This window comes from Leucopleurus acutus, assembly GCF_964270905.1.
Source record: "Leucopleurus acutus genome assembly, chromosome: 3".
NCBI lineage: Eukaryota > Metazoa > Chordata > Mammalia > Artiodactyla > Delphinidae > Leucopleurus > Leucopleurus acutus.
Window position 1 is genome coordinate 100,034,050 of NC_139145.1, and position 12,901 is coordinate 100,046,950.

General features: G+C 39.5%; 1 protein-coding gene across 6 annotated transcripts in view; it reads left to right on the forward strand.

Annotated features, from left to right (window-relative positions):
• MCTP1 (multiple C2 and transmembrane domain containing 1) overlaps positions 1-12,901 on the forward strand; it is a gene marked incomplete at its 5' end in the record, with an annotated part of 535,475 nt that overhangs the window by 406,544 nt on the left and 116,030 nt on the right. The gene's annotated exons all lie outside the window — the stretch shown is intronic.

The window sequence follows — 12,901 nt, forward strand, 5'->3', positions numbered from 1 at the left end:
TTTTCTTGATAAATCTATTTTTTTCTCACTTTCTTAAGTTATTATGCATTCATAAACTGCGTCTTGAAAGATCATAGTTGTCATCACCCACCCCAATGTTTCTTCTGTAGATAATCTCGGGAACTTTTTTAACCTTTATTTTGGCGCTTGATGAACAGCGAGATATTAATACATTGAACAGAAATGGGGAAAATAACTTGAGTAGCCAACAGCAGAGCTCCAGAAAGAAAAGTTCTGATAGCACAAGCAAAGGAATAGTCCTGGTAATAATTTAGGAGCATGCATATATTAGTGTGCCTCTGATTTGAGAGCTAATTATCTTTGTTTTCATTCTTAAAAACAAATTTGTTTTTTCCATTAAATATAAAAATGGTTCCACCTTCTAGCAACCCCTTCATTAAAACTATACAAATAATTAAAACAAAGAAATTATCGCATAATTGGGCCATGTTGTACATAATTTATTATGCCTTTTTAGTCTTTAGATAATAGTTTATTTGTATACATAATTTTTATAGTACTTTTGTGTTGTGTAGGGAGGATACAGTATCTAGGATGAAAGAAGCAGTGTGATTAGTTGATGAGGTGTTGACATTGCCTTTATATTATTATAGCTACACAGGTTGATTAGCATCATAACATTAGAATAAATCTGCATACAATTAAAAGAAAACATATTGCCAGAAAAGGCACACGGAACTTATCGGCCAGATTCAGTAAGTTCTGGTATAGATGAAATTTTGCTTTAAAAAAATTGCTCACAACTCTTCTTTTGCTTACGTTTTTCAGGTGTGTTTTCTTTGACTATTTTTCTTTACCTTCTGAAAGATATTTATAACTCTCCAGGGTGCACCATCCTACTGAGATAACTGTGTTCTTAGATGCTTGAAGACAAAGATGAACAACTCACTTGTGGTGTGTGGTTATCTCATTATCTCTACCCACCCTGTTGTAGGGTATTGCTGGAGCTGCAGTGAACTGTTTGCCCTGCTGGCAAACAAGCCCCTTGCAGCTCATGACACAGTGTTTTAACTGTTATTTAGGCTTGCTCTTCACAGTGAGCCTGAATATGCCCTTAGGCTCCCAACGAAAAGGGAACTTAATGATGTGTCCAAAATTGCACTACAAGGGCCCACAGTAAATTCAGATGTTGTAAATACAGGAGCCAACAGGGCAGCTGAAATTTAAGGTACTGCTCCGACTCAGACCACTCGTCATGAAGTCATTCGAAGGAGAGTGTGTGTGTGGGTGTGGGTGTGTGTGTGTTCAGATAACCCAAATCAAGAGAAAAGAACCTATGTCCAAATGACTGAGGGAAGAAGTCAAAGGATAAAGCGTGGACTGTGAGTCTAAAAAGGCCAAATGTACTTCTTCAAAGCAATTTCTAGAGGAAGATCTAAACGTTTGAGTTGTGCATCAAAGAAATCACTGGCATATGTCCCCAACAAAAATAACCTTAGGTAGAAACGGAGTTTTGAAAGCTGGGGAAGAAATGGCTCTATTCTATCATATGACCCAGCAATCCCACTACTGGGCATATACCCTGAGAAAACCATAATTCAAAGAGAGTCATGTACCCCAATGTTCATTGCAGCTCTATTTACAACAGCCAGGACATGGAAGCAACCTAAGTGTCCATCGACAGATGAATGGATAAAGATGTGGCACATATATACAATGGAATATTACTCAGCCATAAAAAGAAAGGAAATTGAGGTATTTGTAGTGAGGTGGATGGACCTAGAGTCTGTCATACAGAGTGAAGTAAGTCAGAAAGAGAAAAACAAATACCATATGCTAACACATATATATGGAATCTAAAAAAAAAAAAAAAAAAGGTTCTGACAAACCTAGGGGCAGGACTGGAATAAAGACTTAGAGAATGGACTTGAGGACAGTGGGAGGGGGAAGGGTAAGCTGGGACGAAGTGAGAGAGTGGCATGGACGTATATACACTACCAAATGTAAAATAGATAGCTAGTGGGAAGCAGCCGCATAGCACGGGGAGATCAGCTCGGTGCTTTGTGACCACCTAGAGGCGTGGGATAGGGAGGGTGGGAGGGAGACGCAAGAGGGAGAAGATATTGGGATATACGTATATGTATAGTTGATTCACTTTGTTATACAGCAGAAACTAACACAACAATGTAGAGCAGTTATACTCCAATAAAGATGTTAAAAAAATAAAATAATAAAATAAAAGGATGAGGAAAATACATTACAGCTATTAAAGAAATGGGCTAAATCCGCCAAGAAATGGCTCTGTTCTTGGTAAGGGCATGGTGATTACTTGCAGACTTCCTTCCCTACACTAGGAAAGTCAAGGCAGAACTGGATAACTTCTCTCACTCCTTTGGTAACATAAGTAGCTTCTCACTGTATCTTCTCTTAATCTCGTTTAGAAGAAATAGCTTATGCAATGAGGGACTGCATGATAAAATAACTCCCAAACATTTGTCTAAAGAGAGGCAGACCTTTTATTTTCCTGAAGCAGTTGTTAAATAATGAACTCAAAGTAGAATTAATTAAGGATATCACAGAAACGGCAGAACCCTTGGGATTGCCCCATTTTTAAAGAAATCTTTTAATACCCTAATCAAACATCAGTAGGTTCATTAAAGACATTGTCCTAGGCTGCTACTTGCTCAGTAAAAGATTCCATAGAAGTGTTTCTTCCTTAGAACTTTCCTTCTTCCCTTCTCTCTAGCCTGAATATTATTGGCATTAACACATTTCTTCTGATCCTTTTTATTATTTGAAAGAATTGAACACCTGAATATTTGCCACCAGAAAATGTGTATATCCTTCCCATGAAATCATTGTGGGCATTTGCCCTCTGAAACATCTTAACTTGAGTTCAATTTGTAAAGAGCATTTAAAAGAAAACTCATTAAAGCTTAGGTTAACCACAGTACACAAAGATCCTTATTTAAGCACCTTTGACTCGTAAAAATGGATCCTGTAGACAAGATGGAACACCACGCTTAATGGCTAAAACGTCAGGTGTCTCTCGGCTGTGAGAAGAAAGTTTGCGGTGTACCTTTAAAGGACATTCAAAGATTATTTCTGGCATTAAATTTAGTAGTTTAAGAACTAAACAAGAGTGTTATAAAAAGTCTTTGTTAACACATTTTTATTTGCATATGGTTACGAAAGACAAAATAAATGCTTTATAATTTGTTGTAAGTTGGAAGCTTACAACAGTGGTTTGGAGGCTCTTATTGGATACCTAGTGATGAAAAATTGAAGGAACTGGAATATAATATGAAGGTCCATTTTGCCTTGTCAGGAGTATCCTTGACTTAGCGTCATCAACTCTGAACTACGTTACCCCGTAATCCAATAGTAGTTAGAATTTTTCTTGGCATTCCCACTTATCAACTTAATTCTCCATCTTCGGTCCACTGGCCATGCTCACTGTCTCCCTAACACTGGTGTTGAGTTCTTAATATGACCCTGCATTTCAGTAGCTGACAGTTTTAGAAGACATGTATGGTACCACGTGTTCTGGCATAATCTCACATCACTCAATAAATGTTAACTAATCGGCAGCAGCAGAATGAAAATCCAGAGTCTCCTTTATTTATATCTAGATATGGACCAGAATCTGGATATAATTATCTTTCATTTGTTAATGTTTTACCATCTACAAAGCATATTCACATGCATTATCTTCAAAACAATCTTTCATGATTGGTTGGGCCATGGTTTGCCCAGAGTAGCCCACTTCATGGGTGGTGGATTTGGGGCTAAACCTGGGGCCAAATCCAGTGCTTGCTTCACTATCCTGTAGTTCCTCTCATTTTGTTAATGAATCAGTGCAATTTACAAATGACTCAACTCCTCTGGGTTTAGAAATCTCTTCCATGGAGATAAGACTAAGGAGAGATGCCAAGAATGTGACGGTGAGGTAGGGTTTCCATGTAGAAACACGAGGAATGTGCACCCCACCTTACATACTTCTTCCAAAAGGAACCAACTTAACAAAACCTAGATTTGGGGCTTCCCTGGTGGCGCAGTGGTTGAGAGTCCGCCTGCCAATGCAGGGGACACGGGTTCGTGCCCCCGGTTCGGGAAGATCCCACATGTCGTGGAGCGGCTGGGCCCGTGAGCCAGGGCCGCTGAACCTGCGCGTCCGGAGCCTGTGCTCCGCAACGGGAGAGGCCACAACAGTGAGGGGCCCGCGTACCGCAAAAAAAAAAAAAACAAACCAACCTAGATTTGATCTAAAAAATTAAGAACTCAAGGAAGTTCTCGTTTTCGGAATGTCGAATCCAAATAGGACCTACGGAATTCGGCAGCTACATAGACTAACTCTCTCAAAGACTATCAGTATGACAGATATTAATCTCGAAGGTATTTCCAATGGTACAGTCACAGACACCTAGGTGGTTCCAATGTGAACTTTTAAAATCCATATCATTCCTTAATCTATAGCAGATCCATTAAAATTTCATGGGAAAAGAAACCTTCATTTTAAAAATAAATCTTAAATTTGAAAGTAAAAACAAGGAAGCCGTTTGCTAATATAGCAAGGTCTACTTTTAAAGTGTTCTGGAGGGTTCATTATTAATTCACATTCCAGGGATAACTTATTCTGATGTATACAACCCCATGTAAATCGCTGTACTTTTCAAGAGTGATTTTTTTTTTTCCACATTCACCTTTTATATCCCTGGCTGTGGAAAGACACTAAAAAGTGATCTTTTCTTGGTCTGGGGTCAGAAAAACAAAGGAGTTTGATTTGGGGTTTGTTTTTATGTGTGTGTGCATAAATCTTTTATGCGTATCGATGGCAACAGACAAGAATTTATTTGGAGTGAAAAAAAAATACCAGGCTCTTTCCTGGAAATCAACATTATGAAACATCATGAATGCTGCCTCTGCTAGGTCGGTGCCATAAAGAGTATGGCCCCATTCTCCACCAAGTGATAGAATCTAGGTTGACAGCCGAAACACAAAATGGGATAAATAACAATAGAGGATAGCATATACTTTGGCAAAGGAGTGTTTCAGACAAGAAGAGATACAGAAGTGTATAGTGAAGTTTACATATAGAAGTTTATAGTGAAGAGTTGGTACTCGTGCGTTGATAATACTTGTGGCTGAAATGTCAAGAAAAAGTCATTCTGACAGTTCACACGATTATACACTTCGGAGGCCCGGTTGTGAACACATTCCATCTCTGTCCCATGTTCTTCCTCTTCTCTATTAACTTTCATTCTTTTCTCTACCTGACTTTTCATCTATTTTTACTTGTTCCTTTTCTTCTCTTTAGGGCATCTTTTTCCCATCTTTTCTTTTTCCTTTCTCTTATGTATCCTTTTATTCCCATTCTACTGTGTCCATCTATTCTTATTAACTGACCATGATATGGAGCTGAAGAGGTACAGCATAGTGGTTAGTAGTTCAGATTCTGGAGTCAGCCAGAAATCTGGCTCTGCTGTATGACTTTGGACATTTTACTTAACCTCTCTGAACCTCATTTTCTTCATCTGTAAAATGGGGCTAATAATAGAATCTAGTTTACAATTACAATAAAGATTAAAAAAGAAAATATTCCACTTAGCACGGGCCCTGAGACTAAATGCTTAATAGGTACAGACTTCTTATTTGGCTTTGATTATATTCTGTCTCATTCCAGGAAAATAATGGAAGTGAATTACAAAAATACATGCACTATAGCAAGTTAATGTGTAAGTAAAGGAATCACACCGATGACTGGAGAGTCGGAATATAAGTAAGATGATGCTAGGGGTGAAGGTAGCACAGAAAATTCATAGCTCAAGTACTAGATAGAGGAAGGTCAAAACTTGGAATCTGGGCTTCCCAGAAAGCAGATTAAGGGGAAAACTACTAGTTACATGATTCCCAATCTTCTTAATATTTTATGAAGCCTATTAGTTACTCAGTGAAAGTCCAACTATTTCCAGTGCTTAGAAATTCTTATTCAAGAGCCTGCATCAAGTTGACAATGTATAACGTGAACAAAATCTCCAGAGTTAAATACGATGCTGTGCTTCATAGAATTCTGTCTTATACTTGCCCTCAGTAGGGGCTGCTGCAGCACCAAAATGCAATTCAGTTCAACAACGGCAGCTCTGTATACAGGGCATGAAACTTGGAGCCAGACAGACTTTGGTTTGAATTGTGATTCTGCTGTTTACTTGCTGGGTGGTCTTGAACAAGCGGTTTGATGGTGCCAGGATTGTTTCCTCCTCCTCTAGAAAGCAGATATTCACCCTTGTTTTGCACAATTATTTCAAAGATTATTCCAAGTGCATGAAAAGCACCTAGTTCAGTGCTAGGCACATAACCACAAATGATAACTGTTATTTTGAAGTGGCGTAGCCATGGGGTTTAAGTATGTTACTCTCAAATGGTTTGGCTAAATCCAAAAATAAAATTTAGAATATCTAAAAGGGAATATATGTCCTTCAGGCAACCTTCCATAAATACGATTTCCTATGACTGATTTTTGATAGGCACTGGGCAGCAAGCATTCAGTGTTATCCTCTTTTGACAAGTACTTGGAGTGCAAATATTCTGTTGCCAATTAGGGACAGACCATGCTTTAAGCCTCAGCTGAGATGGGAGTACAGTTGACAACTCTTTTAAAAGTTGAGAAGCCTAACCAAAACATACGTCTGTGAAATGCCACCTCGCCTCCACATGGACATGGGCTGAGAATGGGACAAGATTTTTCTCACAAACCTCAAAATTCTATGCCAAAGAGCATGACTGTGATTATTTTAGCCTGCAAAAATGTTAAAGAGAGTGTTAATGAAACTCCCAGTGCCATAGACATCAGGAAGGTCCATTAGAGCGCCCACAGAAGAGCTTACCTTTTAACTTCCTATGAGTCCTCAACCAAAACTTGCTACCCTTAGATGATGGAATCCTGTTCAGAGGGGTTAGCGTAAGTGAGCTAAGTGTTACAGAGTATCTGCCAAAAGTAATTATTTGGGTTTTAAGATGATTAATCTGAACACCATTTTTTCAATACTGAGTAAATGGTAGACTATTTGTTTTTTAAGCTCACACCTGTTTTGTGACAATAACACCGTGACATCAATACTTTAGGAAATGCTTTTTCTCTCTTCTCTTCACACTCTGCATCTAGCTCAGTCAAGAGATAACAAGTCATTAAGGTACAAGTTAAAAAGAAGAAAGTGTGGGCCGCTGTGAAAGAGGGTAGAACACATCTTGTTTCATCTCACTGGAAATTCCTTTCCATCAAGACAACTTGCCCATGAAACCCAACTCAAGGTAACACAAAGGGACAGGTTCTATAGGATCACTAATTTTTGGAGACCCAGAGGACCTCATGCAGCTTCTTCACAGTGAATTCCTGTCCATTTTGAAAAATATTAGCATGAGCTTTCTGAAAGCACATGGTCTGTGGTCACTTTTCTATTCAGTGGTAGAATGCTGTCCCTAGAATCTGCCTGCTAATTAGACAAAATGTTGGCCTGAGAAGGTAGACTTGCAAATTTTTATGGAGAAAACTAGCCCAGAATGTCCAATGATATAAAAAGGTCAATAAATTTGATAATAATGATATAAAGAGGTCTCTCTTTTTAGTGGGATGGCCATACTGGGCCTGTTGGCTACCCTTAGGGCTGACATAGATGAACAAACCTGCAGGAACTGGAACCCCTGTTAAGTAGATCTGAAGGCAGGAAATCTTCTCAGAAGTGTTTGTTAATCTCAACCTTTCTAAACAACGGCACTATGAGAACAGTGTTATTGGAAGCAAGTTAGAAACACGGGGGGGGTAAATGTGGAGTAATTTCTCTTGCTTTATAAAATGGGGGAAAAGAAACCCAGCCAGTCGAGTGAGATCTCACGCCAAACCTCAGGGGACTATGTCCCCCAAATAATCCCCTGCCCTGAGTTCTAAGATCTAACAGACAAACTTAGTTCCTTCCATTCAGGCCACCTGAATTTTCTAAGACAATGAGAAAAATGGAATTTGGGTGCCCACTTTCAAGTTATATTTTATCTGCTCATCCTACTCTTCTCACCAGTCAGAGTCAAACAGATCAGGAGAGTAAGCCCCACATATTCCAGATTACACACGGATTAGAGACTGCTTTATCAGGAACCTGTTGAGAAGAAGGAAGAAAAGAGCCCTCCTTTCATTAAAGTCTCTCCCACATAACTGCCATCCGTTCTCTTAACTGGAGGAGAAAAGGGGTGGTGGCATGACAGCTACCGGGAAGAAAATTACCATGGCCCTCAGCCTACTCTATTTTGTAGTCTGTTCTCTGAGAAGCCTCTGGGGCATTAGGTGAACTTCATGTGGCCCGTTGATGGTGTTGGAACAGGAGTGAGAAGTGTTGATGAATGCCCATAGTAGTTCCCTAAATTAGCTGATCACCAGAAACACAGAGGGAATAATGAAAAATATAGATTCTAGGGCCCTCCTGCCACAGATTCTAGTTAGGTCAGTCTGGTGGGGGCCAGGGGTGGTGGGTGAATTCTAAATTTTTCAAAAGCTGTAAGAATTTCATCAAAATGTCTGAATTGTCCTTTCTGTCTTCTTTTGTATGTGGATGTGGATGTGTGAGAGGCCAAATTATGCTTCCAGACATGTCTGGATCTGGGGGCTTCAATGATTCAATCAGAACTCAGTTTCCGGCCATTTCTTGCCTTAGTTTTCACTGTGTTAGCATTGATCTTAGGCAAGACTTCTCCTAAGTGGCAGTCAACACCCCCAGGTCTACATTCTTCCAGCTTTTGGTAAGGAAAAAAAGACTCTCTTTTTCAATAGGCCCAAAGACCCAGAGTTGAGTCTCACTTGTTCTGATTGGCCCATACTTGAACCAATCACTATGACCAGGAGCAGGTACTGCTCTCATGACCAGGTTTGAGTCAAATGTCCATCCTTCTGCAGCCAGAGGTGAGTCAAAAACCATCAACTGAGAGTGGTAGAGGGTTTGCATAAGGAAGTTCAGGGCACTGAATAAAGAAACAAGAGGTGTCAACTATAGAGCAGTGTTGGATGGCCCAATGGTTCCTAAAGAAGGCAGTAATTAACATATATTTAAACCAACAGTTATAGGACTAGGAACTACTACATATAAATAATAAACTGATTAACCGATTTTGGGTGGGGCATGATGCCTTCCCACACTCCCTCCCACACTAACTTTCTTGTATTGCAGATCAAGTCAGACTCATATGACTAAAATTTACCTATAATTGAGGCTGAAGTAAAACAGAAGAAACGACAACAAAAGCAACAACCAAAACCAAAAAAAAAAATAACAAAAAACAACACTACATTTTTTAGGTCACCAGTGTATCAGGGGACTAGGACTCATGTAATTGTCAAAAAGGAGTGGAATTGAAAGGTTATAATGTAGCAAGTTTCAACTGCTTCTGTGTGATAGGCCAGGCATATTTTATTCTATTTATTTAAAAAAATTTTTTTTTAATTTAATTTTATTTTTGGCTGCATTGGGTCTTTGTTGGCGCAAACAGTCTTTTTCTAGTTGCGGCGAGCAGGGACTACTCTTCATTGCAGTGTGCGGGCTTCTCATTGAGGGCTTCTCTTGTTGCAGAGCATAGACTCTAGGTGCACGGGCTTCAGTAGTTGTGGCACATGGGCTTAGTTGCTCCATGGCATGTGGGATCTTCCCGGACCTAGGATCGAACCCGTGTCCCCTGCAATGGCAGGAGGATTCTTAACCACTGCACCACCAGGGAAGTCCCCAGGTATATTTTAGCTGTGCTGAAGCACTGGGTGACTCTTGAAGATGTGAGAAGATAAGAGGTTTTCAGCAAGGTATAGGATTTCTCTGTTACAGGTTTCCGGTACTGATTATCATTTTCTTATCTTTGACACCTTTATCTTTAACACGGTCTTTTAAATGGATCTTAAAATGGGAAGGGAGAAGTTCTAAAAACATTAATAAAATGATGACTTTAAATCACATAATATAAAAATATTCTTTTACATTTAACAAGCATTTTTTTTTTTTAGACGTTGGGGGTAGGAGTTTATTAATTAATTTATTTATATCTGCTGTGTTGGGTCTTCGTTTCTGTGCGAGGGCTTTCTCTAGTTGCGGCAAGTGGGGGCCACTCTTCATCGCGGTGTGTGGGCCTCTCACTGTCGCGGCCTCTCTTGTTGCGGAGCACAGGCTCCAGACGCGCAGGCTCAGTAGTTGTGGCTCACGAGCCTAGTTGTTCCGCGGCATGTGGGATCCTCCCAGACCAGGGCTCGAACCCATGTCCCCTGCATGGGTTCGAGCAGGCAGATTCTCAACCACTGCACCACCAGGGAAGCCCCTAACAAGCTTTAAAAATATATTTTTACGATCTTTTCATGTGATCTTAAAGAGAGGCTATGAAAATTGCTTAAAATCCTTCGAATATTACCACCTTATTTCTGGAAATAAGATAGTGAAGTAGACGTTAAAAAATTATGGCTAATACACGTGGTAATAATTTTATTTAATTATAATTATTTGAAGCAGGCTTCATTTTCAGTTCCAGTTGAGGTTTCAAAATAATAAAGTTCCTTAATGTATTAACAGTACTATATCAATATATATCCCGTGTAAAATTATTTCCTTAGAAGTGAGATAAACTATATCATTAATGGCATTTAATGAACTTTCATGTTATAATTGAATTGATATTTCTATTCTACAGTTGAGAGAGAGGGTCCCATAAATAATCACTTAATATTTAAGTTACATACTTCCCATGGGATGGATGAATAAAAGTATTGATAGATATAGATACAGTATAGATATAAATTTATATACACACATCTTATGTTATATCCATATACACAAACAATTCATGTTGTATTATAGCTTGCTAAATGTATTCATACATAACCTCTTTTACCCTGAACACTAAAGTGTTTTAGCTGATTTGGGGCTCTCATTATCTATAAAGTTTCACAATAGAAAAAGAAAACAGGCTTAATTGTTTTATGGGAAAAATCTTAGAAAACATTTTTTAAGCCCTTTTTATTTTACCTTTTCACAGTGTTCCTTTTTAGGCTCTGCCTCTCTAGCTGTATGCCAGTTACACTTTATTTTGCATAGGTCAGTCATAAGAGAGAAAGAAACAAAGCCATATATCCAATCCAGAAAATTCCATGATAGATATTATGATCTGTGTTTTGTTTCTAGGGAGTATATTGCCCTCTCTTTGACACCAACCCCAATCCATATACTTTTTGCTGTAATTTGCAATGAGGTGCTCTTTTCTAGTTGATATTTAGAAACTGTACACCTCTCCCTGCCTCCTCAAGATTGAGCTAATACTTCCTTGGGACGCAGTGCTTAAGAATCCGCCAGCCAGTGCAGGGGGCACGGGTTTGATCCCTGGTCCGGGAAAATCCCACATGACGCAGAGCAACTAAGCCCATGTGCCACAACTACTGAGCCTGCGCTCTAGAGCCCGCGAGCCACAACTGCTGAGCCCGCATGCCACAACTACTGAAGCCCGCGCGCCTAGAGCCTGTGCTTCACAACAAGAGAAGCCACCTCAATGAGAAGCCCACGCACCACAACGAAGAGTAGCTCCCGCTCGCCGCAACTAGGGAAAGCCCGTGTGCAGCAACAAAGACCAAAGCAGCCAATAAATAAATAAATGTTCCTTTAAATAAAAAAAGATCGAGCCAGAGCTAGAGAAGAGGAAACATGTCACTCTCGCTTATTACACCAGTAAACAGTGAACCCAGAGATGCCACTAAGTCGATGTCTTTATTAGAGTGAGAAAGGTGATGAGCACTTCTGCACAGTGTGGTCAAACATGTCTGAAAGGCAACCACGTCAATGAAAGAAGTGTGATGTTGCCACAACAGTGAACTTGTGAAAGGTGAGCTGGTTTCTGCCCAGTGTCATGCACTTAGAGGACAAAGCCACACCTGTCGCCCTGGGAGATACAATAGCTCTGCAGCAGTGACAGCAGAACAGGGAGCCAGTGTAGATTGCAGCAATTGATAGAGAAAATGGCTGTGAAAACAATGGGAAATCTGCCAGGGCTCACCCGCTTCTCCATGCTTGCTATAATTTAGTTAACTTACAAACACACGTATTAAGCTTTATCGTGAAAAAAAAATCTAAGAAATGTACGCAGCGGTATAGGAAAATACAGGATTAGCCCAGAGTTTTCGAAGTGCTGGAATAAAAACAGCGGGAAGCAGTTTTCAGATTTATTTCACTCTTCCTGCTGTGTTCAGCAGTTTTCCTTTCTATTTTCTTGATGTAATATACTGAGAAAAACAAACCCAACCAACCAAAGGGAGCTGCTGACTGTTGCTGACCAGAAAAATAAAACGAATCCCTCCTAATGTTTTCCTGCTATTTTTGTGGATGGAAGTGGGGGTGAAAAGTTTTATTTCCTGATAGGTGGTACTATAGGTAACTTGGTAATAGACATCACTGAGGAATTCAAATGAAAACCGAAGTCTCTTGGTCCAAATTAAAAGAGCTCCCCAGCACGATTACAGAGTAAGAAAACATTGTCATATTTATGCAGTAGTGCTTTCTTCTGGGCAGGGAAGGTGACCTTGTATGCTCTATCCTCATTTTCCTGTACTAAGATTTGCTTCTGTTTTGCTTTATCTGATTTTTTTTCTTTCAGCCTGTTCTGTAAGCTATCCTTCCTTCCTTCCTTCCTTTTTTTCCCTATCTTCTCTGACCGAGTTTTCCTCAGCGTTTTTTGGTCATCCTTTGAGCCATTTCTTATTCACAAGGTAGGGAATTCAACATTTTCTTTTCAAAATGGGTCATATTTTTCATGGGAATTTAAAACTCATTGCGTAATAGTCTCACCTTAAGGTTGGAAGCATTTTATTACCATTTTTCATCACCTGCCTTTAGGACCTTGGTTTTCCAATTATAATTAGCAATCATTGATGCTGATGTTA